We start from the raw sequence: 19121 nt of genomic DNA, 5'->3' as shown, positions 1-19121 counted from the left end.
CAAAAAAATAAATAAATAAAAAATAGTCATCTGCCATAATCATGTGGTACATGTGGTATTTACAACAATGATGCATGATGGTTCAACATACACAAATCTATAAATGTGATTTATTATATGAACAAAATGAAGGATAAAAATGTTATGATCATCTGAATAGATGTAGTAAAAGCATTTGACAAAATTCAACATCTATTCATGATAAAAATTCTCCACAAATTAGGTATATAAGGAATGTACCTCAATATAGTAAAGGTCATATATGAGAAACTCACAGCTAACACCATACTAAATGGTGAAAAGTTGAAAGTTTTTCCTCCGAGATCAGGAACAAGATGAGAATGCTCACTCTCAACACTTCAACATAGTACTAGAAATCCTTGCCACAGCAAATAGGTAAGAGAAATAAATAAAAGGCATTCAAATGGAAAAGAAAGCAGTTAAATTGTCCCTGTTTGCAGGTGACATGATCTTATATATATGTGTGTGTATATGTATTACATATCTAAATAATATACATGTATGCATATTTATATTACATAAATGTAACACTTATATAATAAAAATATACATATATACATGTATATTTATATAATTAAATATAATATACACGTATATATACACATGTGTATATATGTATAGACAATGTATATTATTATATTTCTATACATAATATTTATATGTATATTATTATATTTTAGGGTGTTTTATATATATATATAAAACTCTAAAAACTACCAAAAAACTCTGTACTTATTTATTACTATTTTTTTAGGCAGTGTCACTGTGGTCCAGGCTGGAGTGCAGTGGCACAGTCTCGGCTCACTGCACCTCTACCTCCTGGGTTAAAGCAATTCTTGTGTCTCGGACTCCCGAGTAGCTGGGCTACAGGTGTAAGCCACCACGCCCAGCTAATTTTTGTATTTTTAGTGGAGAAGGGGTTTCACCATGTTGGCCACGGTGGTCTCGGCCTTTTGGCCTCAAGTGGTTCGCCTGTCTTGGCCTCCCAAAGTGCTGGGATTACAGGCATGAGCCATTGCACCTGGCCCCAAAAACCTTTTAAACCTGACAAACAAATTCAGTAAGGTTTTAGGATATACAATTAATGTTAAAAATCAATAACATTTCTATATACTTACAAGAAATTATCCAAAACATAAATCAAGAAAACAATCCCATTTACAATAGCTACAAAAAAGAATACTTAAGAATGAATTTGGCTGGGCGCGGTGGTTCACGCCTGTAATCCCAGCACTTTGGGAGGCCGAGGCAGGCGGATCACAAGGTCAGGAGATCGAGACCATCCTGGCGAACACGGTGAAACCCCGTCTCTACTAAAAATACAAAAAAAATTAGCCGGGCGTGGTGGTGGATGCCTGTAGTCCCAGCTACTTGGGAGGCTGAGGCAGGAGAATGGCGTGAACCTGGGAGGCAGAGCTTGCAGTGAGCCAAGATCGCGCCACTGCACCCAGCCTGGGTGACAGAGCGAGACTCTGTCTCAAAAAAAAAAAAAAAAAAAAAAAAAAAGAATGAATTCATGCAAGCTTGACCACTGCCTAAAATTGAAAAAAGAAAAATGAATAAACCTAGCCAAGGAAGTGAAAAAAACTGTACACTGAAATCTACAAAATGTGAATAAAAGAAGAAGACATAAATAAGTGAAAATATAGTCCTTTTCATGAATTGAAAGAAGTAATATTGTCAAAATGTCCATTACCCAATTCCTATTGAAATTTCAATGACATTTTTTTCATAGAAATAGAAAAATCAGGCCGGGCATGGTGGTTCACACCTGTAATCCCAGCACTTTGGGAGGCCGAGGCAGTTGGATCACATCATCAGGAGATTGAGACCATCCTGGCTAACACGGTGAAATCCTGTCTCTGCTAACAATACAAAAAATTAGCCTGGCATGGTGGCGGGCACCTGTAGTCCCAGCTACTGAGGAGGCTGAGGCAGGAGAATGGTGTGAAACTGGGAGGTGGAGCTTGCAGTGAGCCAAGAACGTGCCACTGCACTCCAGCCTGGGCAACAGAGTGAAGACTTTGTTTCAAAAAAAAAAAAAAGAAAAGAAAAGAAAAGAAGGCCGGGCGCGGTGGCTCACGCCTGTAATCCCAGCACTTTGGGAGGCCGAGACGGGCGGATCATGAGGTCAGGAGATCGAGACCATCCTGGCTAACATGGTGAAACCCCGTCTCTACTAAAAAATACAAAAAACTAGCTGGGCGAGGTGGCGGGCGCCTATAGTCCCAGCTACTCGGGAGGCTGAGGCAGGAGAATGGCGTGAACCCGGGAGGTGGAGCTTGCAGTGAGCTGAGATCCGGCCACTGCGCTCCAGCCTGGGTGACAGAGCGAGACTCCGTCTCAAAAAAAAAAAAAAAAAAAAGAAAAGAAAAGAAAAAAGAAATAGAGAAAACAATCCTAAAAGTTACAAAAACAAACAAAACACCCGAAAGAGCCAGGGCAATCTTGAACAAATGGAAGGAATCTGAATTGACCACACTACTTGACTTCAAAATATATCACCATGCTGTATTAAACAAAACAGCATGGTAGTAGCATAAAAACAGACTCACAGGCAAATGGAATGGAATATAGAGCCCAGAAGTAAATCCATGCATATATGGTCAATTAATTTTCAACAAATGTGCCAAGAACACACAGTGAAGAAAGGATAGGTTCTTTGATAAAGGGTGTTAGGACAACTGTGTATCTGTATATCTACATGCAGAAGAATTAAACTGAACTCTTATCTCACACATTTTTTTAAAAAACTCAAAATGTATTAAAGAGTTAAATGTAAGACCTGAAAGTGTAAAACTACTAGAAGAAAACATATGGGTAAAACTCCATTGCATTGGTCTGGACAATAATTTTGGAATATAGACCCAAAAGCATAGACAACAAAAGCAAAAAAAAAAAAAAAATAGACAAACCAGACTACATCAAACTAAAAAGTTTCTGTACAGCCAAGGAAACAATGAACAGAGTGAAGTGACCATCTACAGAATGGGAGAAAATATTTGCAAACCATACATCCGATAAAGGGTTAATATCCAAAGTATGTAGGAAACTCAAACAACTTTACAGAAAAAAAGCAAATAATCCAATTAAAATATGAGCAAAGGACCTGAATAGACATTTCTCAAAAGAAGACATACAAATGACCACCAGGTATATGATAAAAATGCTCAAAATCAGTAATCATCAGAGAAGTGTAAATTAAAACCACAATGAGATATCACCTCACACCTGTTAGAATGGCTATTATCAAAAAACCAAGAAATAATTACTGGAGAGGATGCGGATAAAAGGGAACACTAGGACATTGTTGGTGGGAACGTAAATTAGTATAGCCATTATGGAAAACACTATGGAGATTCCTCAAAAATTAAAAATAAAACTACCATAAAATCCAGCAATCTCACTACTAGGTATATATCCAAAGGAAATGAAATCAGTATGTCAAAAAGATATCTGCAGTCCTATGTTCATTACAACATTATCCAAATAGCCAGGATGTGGATGTGGAGTCAACCTAAGTATCTATTGATCTATCGATCTATCGATCTATCAATCTATCAGTCTACCTATACATACATACATACACGCAATGGAATATCATTCAACCATAAAAAGAATGAAATCCTGTCATTTGCAGTAACATGGATGGAACTGGGAGATTTTATGTTACATGAAATAAGCCATTGCATGTTCTCACTCATATGTAGGAGAGTAAAAAGTGGATCTCATGGAGGTAGAGGGTAGAATGATGGTTACCAAAGGCTGGGGAAATGTAGTGTGGAGGGAGGGATGAAAAGAGGTTGGTTAATGGGTATAAAAATATAGTTAAGTAGAAGGAATAAATTTTAGTGTTCCATAGCACACTATTGAATATACAATATTATACTATTGTGTATTTCAAAATATCTAGAAGATTTGGGACATTTCCAACATAAAGAAATGATAAATATATGAAGTGATGGATATCTCAATGACCTAGATTTAATCATTATACATTATGTGCATGTACCAAAATATCACACGTACATCACAAATATGCATAAGTATTATGGACTAATAAAAATATTTGAATTCATAGATGTAAAGAGGGCAATTGTGGTTACCAGTTGGGGTGGAGGTTGGGGTTGGAAGATGTTGGTCAAAGAATAAAAATTTCAGTCAGGAGCAATAAATTCAAAATATTTATTGTACAACAAGGTGACTATACTTAGTAACAACATATTTTATTCTTGAAAATTGCTAAGAAAAGATTTTAAGTGTTTTCACCACAAAATTGCAAGTAGTGAGGTAATACATATGCTAATTATCTTGATTTAGCCATTCCACAATATGTATATATTTCAAAACAACATGTTGTAAATGATAAACATACGAATTTTTGTCAATTTAAGAAATAATAAAAATAAAAATTATCTCACCTTGATAAGGACCATAAAAATTCAAATAACTCACTAAATGGTACATTTGTATGTCAATTTTATGTGTATACAATATACCCCATTAATAAGTTTTAAAATATTAAGCACATTATGTTGATATATTAGTATATCTTATTTTTTTGTGTGTTCAGTCAAGGAACTAGCTTTTAGCCTATTATTTATTCTATATTTTTTCTATCTTCTCATTTAATCTTTATTCTACTTTAGTATGTTTCCCATAATTTCTTGAAACAGAATCTTAATTCATTTGTTCTCATTCATTTTTATTTTTCATGTAAATATTTACTAGCATAAAGTTATATTTTCTCTGACTTGGTTAAATAACTTAGGTTCTGATATGTAGTAGCTTTATTATATTATTTTTTAAAATTTAATTTAATTTAAAGTGCTAGGATACAAGTGCAGGACATGTAGGTTTGTTACATAGGTAAACGTGTGCCGTGGTGGTTTGCTGCACCTACTAACCCATCATCTAGGTATTAAGCCCCGCATGCATTAGCTATTTATCCTGATGCCCTCCTTCCCACTGCACCCCTGACAGGCACCAGTGTGTGTTGTTCCCCTTCCTGTGTCTATGTGTTCTCATTGTTCAGCTCCCACTTTTTAATGGGTTAGTGGTTTTTTTTTCTTGTAAATTTGCTTATGTTCCTTGTAGAATCTGGATATTAGATCTTTGTCAGATGGATAGATTGCAAACATTTTCTACCATTCTTTAGGTTGTTTCTTCATTCTGATGATAGTTTCTTTTGCTATACAGAAGCTCTTTAGTATAATTAGATCCCATTTGTCTGTTTTTGCTTTTGTTGCAATTGCTTTTGGTGTCTCTTCATCATGAAATCTTTGCCCGTGACTATGTCCTGAAGGGTATTGCCTAGATTTTCTCCTAGGGTTTTCATAGATTTGAGTTTTAAATTTAGATCTTCAATCCATCTTGAGTTAATTTTTGTATAAGGTTTAAGAAAGGGGTCCATTTTAAATTTTCTACATATGGCAAGCCAGGTCTCCCAGCACCATTTGTTAAATAGGGAACCTTTTTACAAAATTAAATAAGAGCCAGACAGAGATTAATATTAAGTTTGGAAGTGTCTATACAAACTGGCATCTAGGAAATCTCAGGTGTCTTGAATAACAACATGGTCAGTGGAGGGCAGTGGACCACATCACCTGGCACAGATAGTGAATCAGGCAGGGTGATAGGCAGGTAGGGCTTTAGTGTGGGAGTGGGAGGGTGGTCCTACCCAGCTTTTACAGCCCTGCTGCCGAGAGATGACTTACAAGTTCATCAGCCGCCACCACCCCACTACCACACCCCTCCCTCCAGCCCTCTAGTCCCACATTCTGCCTCAGTGCTTTCTCCTCCTTCACTTCACTCTACCACTGACAGTTCTTGTGAGTCTAGGATCAAGACACACATGCACACACATTCTTTCTTTGCCAGGCATATAAATGTTTGGCCACATTTGGAAAGTCTTCCCCTCTACCTCCACTCAATCCCCACTTCCCCCTTGGCCCTCTGCCATTTGGAGACCACTCTGCTAACCCTTGAAGCCCAATTCTCTGAGTAAACTTCTAGTACTAGCTAGAACCCCTCCTACCAGAATACTGTTCACCATGTCAGGATATAAATGTTGGTGGAAAGACTGATATCTGAGCCAGAGTCTGATCAAACTTTGGCCTGAGCCAGGGCATGGATCACAGTTCTAAAGGTCATCTACATCTATAGGTCTGACTCCTCCGCAGGTCAAATTCAAAAGACTTTCTCTACACCTAAAGAGCAGGTTTTTATACCTGGACCATAGGGGAGGTCACATAACCATGGGAACCACCTGACCAATAAGGTTCAGGGGCACTCAATCTTTACATGACTGAGAGGCCTCAACCTCATGTGACCATGGGTTGGTACATGACCATAGAATCCACGTGATCAGCAGCAATAGATCACCTATGTGACTTCCAGGACCACATGATGGTGAAGGTCATAAAAGAGCAGGATCCACAGGACCCACAGCATTAGGATCCCATAGTCCCTACATGACTGAGAGGGCTCAGCCTGTCACATGACTGTGGTAGGGGAACATGACCATAAGAAGGTACATAACCATAGTATTCATATGACCAACAGTGGTGTGGCACCAATGTGATTTCAAAGGGAAATTGAGGGTCTTCCACTTGAAGGTTGGCAGCTGTATTCAACCATTTTGTATTGCTATAAAGGAATATCTGAGGTTGGGTAATACATAAATAAAAGAGGTTTATTTGGCTCACAGTTCTACAGACTGTACAAGAAGTATGATGCCACAATTTGCTTCTGGTCATGACCTCAAGAAGCTTTCTCTTGTGGCAGAAGGCAAAGGGGGAGCAGGCATATCACAAGGCAAGAGAGAGCGCAAGAGAGGGAGGGGTACCAGGCTCTTTTTAGACCACCAGCCCACACATGAACTAATAGAGTGAGAACTTCCTCATTACCATGAGGACAGCACCAAGACATTCATAAAGGATTTGCCCCCATGACCCAAGCACCTACTACTAAGCTCCACCTCCAACTTGGGGGGGGGGTCACATTTTAACATGAGATTTGGAGGGAACAAACATCCAAAGCATATCAGTGGCCCCATGATTCTCATGGTTTAGGATCACACTGTGCTCTTGTTACCTGTAGGACTAAGCCTTTCACATGACAGTGGAGTGGGGTCCAAAGGGCTGCAATATTAACCCGATTCACAGTATTAGGAATCAACAGTGTTCATGTGCCTGAAAGGGTCCTTGTGATCTGCATGTCTCATGGACTGTTCATGAGACCTGGAGATTTGAGATTGCCCACATTATTGGGCTCCCTATTGATGGTGGTGGTTCCAGGTGACCTTCCATAGCACACAAGCACTTTAGGTGCCCCTACTCCTCTTTAATGTGCCAAATTTATGCCTGCTAATGCTTATATCTGTATAATACTCTTTCACAAGTTTCCTTACGCAGGTACTTAAAAATTTATGCAGAAATGAATACATTTATATACTTACCTACAAAATATAAGATCTCATTCTACACTTAGTTTTATAAGTTTTATAACTTGCTCGTCTCACTAAAACCATACCTCGAAGGTCATTGATATTAAATTTCATGTGTTATTACAAAAAAGATACTTTGAGAGCAGGTATTCTCTTTTGTTTTAGAGTAATGCTGTTTATTTCATTTATTATGTATTTATAACTGTAATAAATATCAAATGCTCCTGCAATTATATAAAAAATTGTCAGCAACATTCAAGCATTCTCTACCCCACCCACAGGAAAGAGACACACATTTAGAATGACCAGGCTCTGAGATAACTGACAGGACACTCTAGGCCTGAGGCCATCCAGGTTTAGGACCAATTGGTGAAGGACACATTTGCTTCAATGGGATGCTGCAGGTTATCTTTACCTGAAATTGCACAAATAAGGTCACTTGAGTAAAAGTACTTGACTAAAAGAGAGAAATGCAAATAATGCAAATGGTACAGTGCTTGGAACATAGTAAATCCTCAATGTAGGTACCAGACTCCCATTGACTTGGCAAAAGAATATCCCTGGAGCTCAAGAATAAAAGATAATAGTGAGGGAGCCACTTCTAAGTATACAAGGATATATTTTCCCCTAATTCAAAACCAAAGCAATAATTATCATTATTTTATACACCATGACGTTCTAGGATTTAAAACCTAGTAGTATTACACGTTTGTAGTATTGTGCCCTCAAGGATACACATTCAACAGCTCCTCCCACTTTGAATTACCCACTGGTGCAGATGAAATCCTGGTCAGAGTCCTATAAGTGGTAATGGTATCAGGGTCAAGGGCATGTGACTTCTCTCTCCTCTTTATCTGCACTCTTTCTTCATTTGAGACTCCACAGGAAACTGTTTTCCAGTATCAGTATAGAAGCTCAAATAAGGGGGCAAAAATGACACAGAATTAAAGAAATGGTTTGATAATCTTTTCCCTCTTCCCACATTCCTTGGTAAAGCCATCCTGCATCACAGAAATAGCCCCAAAGCTTCATTTATAAACTACATGTAAGTATATGCTACTTCTTCCTGCTCCATTACCAGCTGGTCTCTGTGGTAGTTACGCTGTTTTATTTATTTATTTATTTATTTTTTTGAGACGGAGTCTCGCTCTGTCACCCAGGCTGGAGTGCAGTGGCCGGATCTCAGCTCACTGCAAGCTCTGCCTCCTGGGTTCATGCCATTCTCCTGCCTCAGCCTCCCGAGTAGCTGGGACTATAGGCGCCCGCCACCTCGCCCGGCTAGTTTTTTGTATTTTTTAGTAGAGACGGGGTTTCACCGTGTCAGCCAGGATGGTCTCGATCTCCTGACCTCGTGATCCGCCCGTCTCAGCCTCCCAAAGTGCTGGGATTACAGGCGTGAGCCACCGCGCCCGGCCACGCTGTTTGATTTAGATGACAGTCATCACTTCTCTGGGAAGGAGAAGAAAAGTGGGCCAGGATGAACATTTGTTGAAGTCTTACTAGGTGCCATCTTCTCTGTATAGAATTTCTCCTTTATCCCACAGGACAGTTCTGTAAGTAAGGCATCATGAGCTCTCAGCGGTTCCCTTTTCCAGATGACCATGGGCAAGGTGACAGAGGTTAAGAAAGTTTTCCAGTGTCACACATCAAGTAAAAGGCAGGAATGAGGTTCCAGCTTTTGTCCTCATTAAAATGTTCCATGCATTTTCAACAGAGGATATATTGCCCCCAATGGGCTGAGAATTGGTTTTTAAGGGTAGGGAGATGATAGACATTAAAATGGTTTGTGGCACTACATAGGACCAAAATACATACAGTTAACATTACATCTGTGGTATTAAAATTTCACATTTCAGGCAAGAAGGGATTAATAAGGAGGAAAAACATGTCTAATAAGCCTCCTTTGGATAATGAAAGAAGGTTGGGAAACATTTAATGTGCCCATTGATCTTTTCTGTAGATAATGGGCCACCAAGGCTTAGAGGCTGGTATTTCACACCACCCCATGGATGCCTACTCAATAACCCCTTTAGATGATGATGCTGATGATGATAATGGGCATTTAATTATAAGTTACTTGAGTGGTATTTTCATTAATCTTAACCTTTACTCAAGTAATTTATAATTAAATACCCATTGTATAGAAAGTTAGGAGAAGTTAAATAAATCAGGGAAACTTTGTTGTTAATGTCTGAAATTTCGCTAAAGCTTCTGCTACAGATCTTCACAGCTCTGTGCTCAGATGATCCCCCTGACTCCCTGAGCAGAGACTGCAGACTGGCATGGAGAGCTACAGGGAGTCTAGGCAGAGCCACTGCTCAGGCACACACAGAGTTCCAGGGCCCTTGGACTACTGGGCACCCCAGCACCAGTGGCTGTAGCTCTAGGAACAAGAAAGGCCAGGCTCCCTGGAAGGCCTCCAGTATAGGGGCTAAATCCATGGGGCTGAGGAGCAGATGGACTGCAGGCCTCACCTCCTTTGCACCTTGGTGGATAATGCCCAGTGGGCTGGTCCCTAGCATGGTCATTCCAGCCTCACTTGAGCTCTAGGGCCAATAGCAGCCCTGTACTTCCCTGGAATGGAGCTCTCAGTGGTAGCAGATGGGTCCACCAATCTTGGCAGGGTGATTAAGGACTAATGCAGGCCCCCAGCACAGTACAGCTGTCTTACAGAAAAGTGGCCAGATTTTTTTCCACATAGATCTCTGTCCCCACTACCTCTCACTGGGCAGGGCCTCTAGACTTGGGACTCCAGCCACCCCACCCATGTTTGGGCTCTTGGACCAGTAGCAGCTCTGTACTTCCCTGGGACAGAGCTCTCAATCGTAGCAGGCAGGTCTGCCATTTTTGCAGCTCTACAGCTCCTGCTCCTGTTTTCTTCAGGCTCAGGAGGGAGCCAAAAGACTTAGGACTAATGCAATCCTCCAGCACAGTGCAGCTGCTTTTTGGATAAGAAGGCAGACTCTCTTCCGTATGGGCCCTGGCCCTGTTACTCCTCAGTGGGCAGGGTCTCTCAACCTGGGGTCCCCAGAACAACCACCTTGTCCCCGCCCAAACGTTTAAGTCAGTGGTGGCGCTGTCATTCTCTAGGGAGGAAATCCCAGAGACAACCCACAGCCCCTCTCTCATTGCAGCTGCAGTGGTACTGCCCTTAATGCCTTTGGGCTGGGGAAGGAACAAAGGTCCAGGTCGCATTGCTGGCACCTCCAGCACACCACAGCCACCATATGGGGAGGAGCCCAGTCTGTTTTCCCTGTGAGGCCTCACTCCCTACTCTTCAACAGGCAAGGCCCCTGGCTTGGGACTACAGGGCAGCTATACCACCCCCAACTGAGCATTCCCACTGGCAGTGGCTCTGTGTTTCCCTGGGGTGGAGTTCCCAGTGGCAACAGACAGCCCCTTTACCACTGCCACTGCAGTGGTTTTGACCTTGTCTTTGGACTGGGGAAGGAACAAAGAGCCTGAGGGCATTACTCATGTCTCTAGCATGCCACAGTCACCATGTGGAGAGGAACTCAGTCTCCCTTTCGTTTCAGTCCCTGACCCCTTACTCTTCACCAAGAAGGGTCCCCAGCTCAGGCCCATGGCACAGCCACCCCACCCTCTGGCTGAACACTTTCATTAGCAGACGCTCTGCATTTCTGTGAGGTGGGGCTCCCAGAGACAACTGAAAGCCCCTCTGACACTGCCACTGCAAAGGTACTGCCCTCGATGTCCTTGGACTATGGAAGAAACAGAGACCCCTGAGTGCCTTACTCACACCTCCAGCAAGCTGCAGTTGCTGTAAGAAGAGGCCAGTCTGTTTTCCCCATAGGCCCCCAGGCTTGAGCCCACAGTGCAACCACCCCACACCAGGCCAATCACTCTGATTAAGAGCGGTTCTGCATGTGTCTGGGATAGAGCCCCAAGAGACAAGTTAAAGGCCCTCTGCCATTGCCACTGTCAAGGTTCCTGTTTGCCCCCACGCTGTAGAGGGAACATAAAGGCTGAGTTTACCCCAGGGCTGCAGTATGAAGTCCAGGAGTGCCAAACCCAGATCTGCAGCCAGCCCTTGAGTGGGAAAGGAGCCTACACTCTCAGAGCACTGAAAGAGAGAGAGCACAGCTGCAAATGTGGGCAAATACAGAGTAGTCATGTGACTGAACAAGAGTCTACCTATCAGCCAGCATGCTTAAGCACCATCTACTGGATCACAGCCAAAACTTCAACACAAAAAATACTTTAATATATCCCCTGTGAAACCAAGGACAATAATTCAGCTACAAATAAATACCCTGCACAAAGCATTGGCCCTCTGAAAACATTGAGAAATGAAGGTAACTGACTACACTCAAATTACACCACAGCTAAGGGTACACAAGCCCACACACGAGAGAAACAATCAGTGCAAGAACTCTGGCAACTCAAAAGCTAGAGGGTCTACTTACCTCCAAATCACTGCACTAGTTCTCCAGCAATGTTTCCTAACCAGGCTGAAAAGCCTGAAATGACAAAAACAGAATTCAGAATATAGATAGGAATGATCATCAACATTCAGGAGAAAGTCAAAACCCAATCCAAAGAATATAAGGAATACAACAGAACTATATAGGAGATAAGAGATGAAATGCTGTTGTAACAAAGAACCAGGCTGGGCACGGTTGCTCACACCTGTAATCTCAGCACTTTGGGAGGCCGAGGTGGGCATATCACTTGAGGTCAGGAGTTCGAGACCAGACTGGCCAACATGGAGAAACCCTGTCTCTACTAAAAGTACAAAAATTAGCCAGGCGTGGTGGCATGTTCCTGTAACCCCAGCTCCTTGGGAGGCTGACACAGGAGAATCACTTGAACCCAGGAGGCGAAGCTTCCAGTGAGCCGATATTTCACCACTGCACTACAGCCTGGGTGACACAGCAAGACCCTGTCTTAAAAACAAACAAAACAAAACAAACACAATTGATATGATAGAGCTGAAAAACTCACTTCAAGAATTTCATTAAAAAAATCACAAGTATTAACAGCAGAACCCACCAAGCTGGGGAAAGAACCTCAGAGCTCAAAGACCAGTTCTCAAAAATAAGACAAAAACAAAAATACAATAAAGAAGAATGAACAAAACCTCTGAGAAATACGGGATTATATAAACAGACAAAACCCATGACTCATTGGCGTCCCTGAAAGAGTGGGAGAGAAAGAAAACAATTTGGACAACATATTTGACAATATCAGACACAAAAATTTCTCCAAGCTCACTAGAGAGCCCAACATTCAAATTCAGGAAATGCAAAGAACCCTGCAACATACTATACATGACAATTATCTCCAAGGCACATAGTCAGATTCTTCAAGGTCAAAATGAAAGAAAAAATATTAAAGGCATCTATTGAAAAGGGGCAGGTCACCTACAAAGGGAAATCCATCAGGCTAACAGTGAAGTTTCAGCAGAAACCCTACAAACCAGAAGAGATTAGGGGCCTATATTCAACATTCTTAAGAAATTCCAACCAGGAATTTCATATTCCATCAAAGTAAGCTTCATAAGCAGAGAAATAAATCCTTTTCAGACAAACAAATGCTAAGGGAATTCATTAGCACCCGACCTACCTTACAAAAGGTCCTTAAGGAAGTGCTAAATATGGAAAGGAAAGACCGTTACCAGCCACCACAAAAACAGACTTAAGTATACAGACCATTGACACTATAAAGCTACCACAAAATCAAGTCTGCAATAATAACCAGCTAACAACATAATGACAGGATCAAACTTGCACATATTAATATTCCCCTTAAATGTAACCAGGTTAAATGCCCCAATCAAAAGGCATAGAGTGCCAAACTGGATAAAGCAGCTAGGCCCAACTATATGCCGTCTTCAGGAGACCTCATTTCACATCCAATGACACCCAAAGGCTCAAAATAAAGGGATGGAGAAAAATCTACAAAGCAAATGGAAAACAGAAAAAAGCAGGGGTTCTTATTCTAATTTCAGACAAAACAGACTTTAAAGCAACAATGATCATAAAAGACAAAGAGGGGCATTACACAATGGTAAAGGGCTCAGCAAGAAGACCTAACTAGTTTAAATATATATGCACCAACATAGGAATATCCAGATTAATAAAGCAAGTTCTTAGAGACCTATGAAGAGATTTAGATAACCACACAATAAAAGTTGGAGACTTTAACATCTCATTGATAGTATTAGACCATTGAGGCAGAAAACTAACAGATATTCAGCACCTGAACTCAACAGCTGACCAGATGGACCTAACAGACATCTACAGAACTCTCCACCCAAAAATAAGAATATACATTCTTCTCATATGCACATGGCATATACTCAAAAATCAACAACATAATCAGCCATAAAAGAATCCTTATCATCTGGGCGTGGTGGCTCATGTCTGTAATCCCAGCACTTTGAGAGGCCAAGGTAGGTGGATTACCTAAGGTCAGGAGTTCAAGACCAGCCTGGCCAACATGGTGAAATCCCCTCTCTACTAAAAATACAAAAATTAGCTGGGCATGATGGCAGACGCCTGTAATCCCAGCTACTCAGGAGGCTGAGGCAGGAGAATCACTTGAGCCCAGGAGGTGGAGGTTGCAGTGAGCTGAGATTGCACCATTACACTCCAGCCTAGGTGACAGAGTGAGACTCCATCTCAAAAAACAAACAAACAAACAAAAACCTTATCAAACTCAAACCAAAATCATACCAAACACACTCTCAGACCTCTCAGACTATTACAGTAGAATAAAAATAGAAAACAGTATTCAGAAAATTGCTCAAAACTATAAAATTACATGGAAATTATACAAAGTGTTCTTTTTTTTTTTTTTTTTTTTTTTTTTTGAGACAGAGTCTCGCTCTGTCGCCCAGGCTGGAGTACAGTGGTGTGATCTCGGCTCACTGCAACCTCCGCCTCCTGGGTTCAAGTGATTTTTCTGCTGCAGCCTCCTGAGTAGTTGGGACTACAAGTGTGTGCCACCACGCCCGGCTAATTTTTTTGTATTTTTAGTAGAGACAGGGCTTCACCATATTGGCCAGGCTGTTCTCGAACTCCCGACACAAAGTGTTCTTTAATAACTCTTGGATAAACAATGAAATTAAGGCAGAAATCAAGAAATTATTTGAAACTAATGAGAACAAAGATACAACATATCAGATATCAGAATCTTTGGGACACAGCTAAACCAGTTTTAAGGGTGAAGTGCTAAATGTCCACATCAAAAAGTTAGAATGACTTCAAATTAACAACCAAACATTACACCTAGAGTAACTATAGGAACAAAAGCAAACCAACCCCAGAGCTAGCAAAAGACACAGAATAACCAAATCAGAGCTGAACTGAATAAAATTTATTTGCACAAAAACATACAAAAGGTCAATTAGTCCAGGTTGGCTCTTCAAAACAATAAATAAGATTGATAGACTGCTAGCTACATTAATAAAGAGATAAGATCAAAATCAATCAGAAATGACAAAAGGGACATTACTACTGACTCCACAGGAACACACACACACACACACACACACACACACACACACAAACCCCTCACAGACTACTTTGAACACCTATATGCATAAAAACTAGAAAACCTCGAATAAATGAATAAATTCCTGGAAACATACAACTTCCCAAGATTGAACCAGGAAGAAATTGAATCCCTGAACAGACAAATAATGAGCTCTGAAATTGAATGAGCAATAAAAACCCTACAAACAAGAAAAAGCCCAAGACCAGATTGATTCACTGTCAAATTCTACCAGATGTATAAAGAAGAACTGAGACCATTCCTACCGAAACTATTCCCCAAAATTGAGGAGGAGATACTTTTCCCTAACTCATTCTATGAGACCAGCATCATCCTGATCAAAAACCTAGCAGAGACAACAACAACAAACACTTCAGGCCAATTTCTTTGATGAACATAGATGCAAAACTCCTCAACAAAATACTAGCAAACTGAATCCAGCAGAACATCAAAAAGCTAATCAATCATGATCAAGTAGGCATTATGTCTAGGATGCAAGGTTGGTTGAACATATGTAAATCAACAAATGTGATCTATCACATAAACAGAACTAAAAACAAGACAAGATCATCTCAATATATGCAGAAAGGCTTTCAATAAAATTCAACATCCCTTCATGACAAAACCCTCAGTGAACTAGTGGTTGAAGGAACATACCTCAAAATAACAGCCATATATGACAACTCCACAAACAATATCATATTGAACAGCCACAAGGTGGAAGCATTACTCTTGAGGACTGGATGCCCACTCTTGCCACTCCTATTCAACATAATTCTGGAAGTCCTAGCCAGAGCAATCAGGCAAGAGAAAGAAATAAAAGGTATCTAAACAGGAAGAGGGGAAGTCAAACTATCTGTTTGCAGATGATATTACTCTGTACCTAGAAAACCCCATAATCTGCCCTAAAGTTCCATGAACTTCAACTTTAGCAAACAAAATCAATATACAAAATCATTAGCATTTCTATACACCAACAATGTCCAAACTGAGAGCCAAGTCAAGTATGCAATCCCACTTACAAAAACAACAACAAAAACAAAAACCTAGGAATACAGTTAACCAGGGAGGTGAAATATCTCTACAAAGAGAATTACAAAACACTTCTCAAAGAAATCAGAGATGACCCAAACAAATGGAAAAACATTCCATGCTCATGGATAGGAAGAATTGCTATTGTTAAAATGGCCATACTACCCAAAGCAATTTATTCAATACTATTCCAATCAATCAATGACACTCTTCACAGTTTTAGAAAAAACTATTTTAAAATTCATATGGAACCAAAATAGAGCTCAAATAGCCAAGGCAATCCTGAGGAAAAGTAACAAAGCCAGAGACATGTTACCTGGCTTCAAACTATGCTACATAGCATACCTGACTTTGAGTGGCCACAGTAACCAAAACAGCATCGTACTGGTACAAAATCAGACACAGAGACCAATATAACATAATAAAGAGCCCAGAAATAAAGCCACACACCTACTACCATCTGATCTTTAACAAAGTCATCAGAAATAAGCAATGGGGAAATAATCCCCTATTCAATAAATGGTGCTGGTATAACTGGCTAGCCATATGCAGAAGATTGAAACTGGACCCCTTCCTTACATCATATACTAAACTCAAGATGGATTAAAGACTTAAATGTAAAATCTAAAACTATAAAAAGTTTTGAAAGCCGGGTGCGGTGGCTCACACCTGTAATCCCAGCACTTTGGGAGGCCGAGGCGGGCGGATCACAAGGTCAGGAGACTGAGGCCATCTTGGCTAACATGGTGAAGCCTCATCTCTACTAAAAACATAAAACATTAGCCAGGCATGGTGGCGGGCACCTTTAGTCCTAGTTACTCGGGAGGCTGAGGCAAGAGAATGGCATGAACCCGGGAGGTGGAGGTTGCAGTGAGCCGAGATCGCGCCACTGCACTCCAGCCTGGGCGACAGAGAGACTCCGTCTCAAAAAAAAAAAAAAAAAAAAAACAACCCTTGAAAAAAGCCTGGGAAATAGTATGCTAGGCATTGGCCCTGGCAAATATTTTATGATGAAGAAACCAAAAGCAATTGCAACAATACCAAAAAATTAACTAATGGAACCTAATTAAATTAATAACTTCTGCACAGCAAAGGAAACTATCAACAGAGTAAACATACAACCTACAGAATGGGAGAAAATATTTGCAAACTATGCATCCAACAACAAACTAATATCCAGAATCTATAAGAAACTTCAACAAACATATAACAAAAAACAACCCTATTAAAAAGTGGGCAAAGAACATGAACAGATACTTTTCAAAAGAAAACATATGCATGGCCAACAAGCATATGAAACAATGCTCAACATCACTAATCATTAGACAAATGCAAATCAAAACTACAATGAGATACCATCTCACACCACTCAGAAGGGCTAATATTAAGAAGTCAAAAATTACAGATGCTAGCAAGGTTGTGGAGGAAAAGAAATGCTTATACACTTCTGGTGGGAATGTAAATTACTTCAGACATTGTGGAAAGCAGTGTGGTAATTTCTCAAAGGACTTAAAATGGAATTTCCATTCAACCCAGCCATCCCATTATTGGGTATATACTCAAAGGAATATAAATTCTTCTACTATAAAGTGACATGCACACATTCCACAGCACTATTCACAATAGCAAAGTCATGGAATCATCCTAAATGCTCATCAATGGTAGACTGGATAAACAAAACGCAGTACATATACACCACGGAATACTACACAATCATAAAAAGAATGAGAGCATGTTCTTTGCAGCAACATAGATGGAGCTGGATGCCATTATCCTAAGTGAACTAATACAGGAACAGAAAACCAAATACTACATGCTCTCACTTATAAGTGGGAGCTAAACATTGAGTACACATGGACACGTGTATTTGAGAGTAGAAGGTGGGAGAGGATTGAAAAACTACCTATCATGTACTATGCTTATTACCTAGATGATGAAATAATCTGTACACCCAACCCCTGTGACATGCAATTTACCTATATAACAAACCAGCAAATATACCCCTGAGCCCCCAGCCTAAAGTAAAAGTTAAAAAAGTATTAAGTGAATAAAGAAATGAATTATACTTGAATATAAAAATAAAAGAAATAACTTTCATACTGGGATATTAGGAGTATATCTGATAAATATTATTCTGATTTCATTATATTAATGTAAAATTTTAGAGTATCTGAGGTTTAAAAGGATGCTTTCAAAAACTTATTAAGAAATTCTTGCCAAGACATTTGTGTATATGAGCAAGTGTTACAAATATCATCTGTTACAGAAACTACGGCAAAGGAGCTTAATTTTTACAACTAGGATACTGGGGAAATAAAGTTTACAGCATCCTACGATGAAACACCAGTTAATATAAAAATATCGAACGTATACTGTAACATAATTTCGAATGCCATAGAAATTTATTTCCATGAAAAGATGGTAATAAAGATTTAAAGAGGGGTACAAAGACTCGAACAAGTAGTCTGGATCCATTTTCCCCTCATACAAGTCTGATTTTCCAGTGGTCAAAGAATAAAAATTAAAATGACCTTTTTATTCTGATATAGAGCTCTTTTCAGCACAGTAAGAGACAACGATTTCTGTCTTGAGCCCATCAATATCCCTGGGACTACTGAGAATGTCCGCTTTGCCACCCAGAGTTCCAGAAAGCTCTGTACGGTGGGCTTGGGCCACAGCCTCTCCCTCCCACCTTCCTGCTCGCGATGTTCTAGCTGTAGTTCCGCCTTCTGTCACGAGAGGGCACCACGGTACCACCATTATCGAACTCCTCGATCAAGGGTCTGCAAGGAGCAAAAAATAACAATACTTCCCTTAAAACTTAGCTTATGAAACTGATTACTGAGTAATTCTAATTCTGTCGGAAAGAAAACCTGATGATAGGTGTAAAATAAGTCAGTATATATGTATGGCATCAACAATGAAACATCAGACAGCTCTGGCGCACGTTGGCAATCATTAGTTAGCATTAATAGGTCAGTGCAAGGCAGGCAGAAGGTGACTGAGAGAGGATGGGGGTGCCTAAGTGGGTCCTGGGCAGCTGCGTCCATAATGTCCTGGAGAGGGGATGAGTAGAGGGAGTGAGAGGTTTGAGAAGCCTGTA

General features: G+C 40.3%; 1 protein-coding gene across 7 annotated transcripts in view; it reads right to left on the bottom strand.

Moving 5' to 3' along the window:
* RAB40AL (RAB40A like) overlaps window positions 1-19121 on the bottom strand; it is a 257934-nt gene that overhangs the window by 20806 nt on the left and 218007 nt on the right. For 2 of the 7 annotated variants that reach the window (XR_012430010.1, XR_012430015.1), the window contains exon 12: window positions 18534-18801. The exons of 4 other annotated variants lie outside the window; for them this stretch is intronic. The gene's annotated coding sequence lies outside the window, so the exon portion shown is untranslated. Of the gene's footprint in view, window positions 1-11900; window positions 11950-18533; window positions 18802-19121 lie in introns of those variants that run through there. One more of the 7 variants, XR_012430022.1, reaches the window with a different exon arrangement.

Source organism: Macaca fascicularis, chromosome X (assembly GCF_037993035.2).
Source record: "Macaca fascicularis isolate 582-1 chromosome X, T2T-MFA8v1.1".
Lineage (NCBI taxonomy): Eukaryota > Metazoa > Chordata > Mammalia > Primates > Cercopithecidae > Macaca > Macaca fascicularis.
Note: the sequence above shows the minus strand (reverse complement) of the source record. Positions and strands in the feature narration are given on the sequence as shown.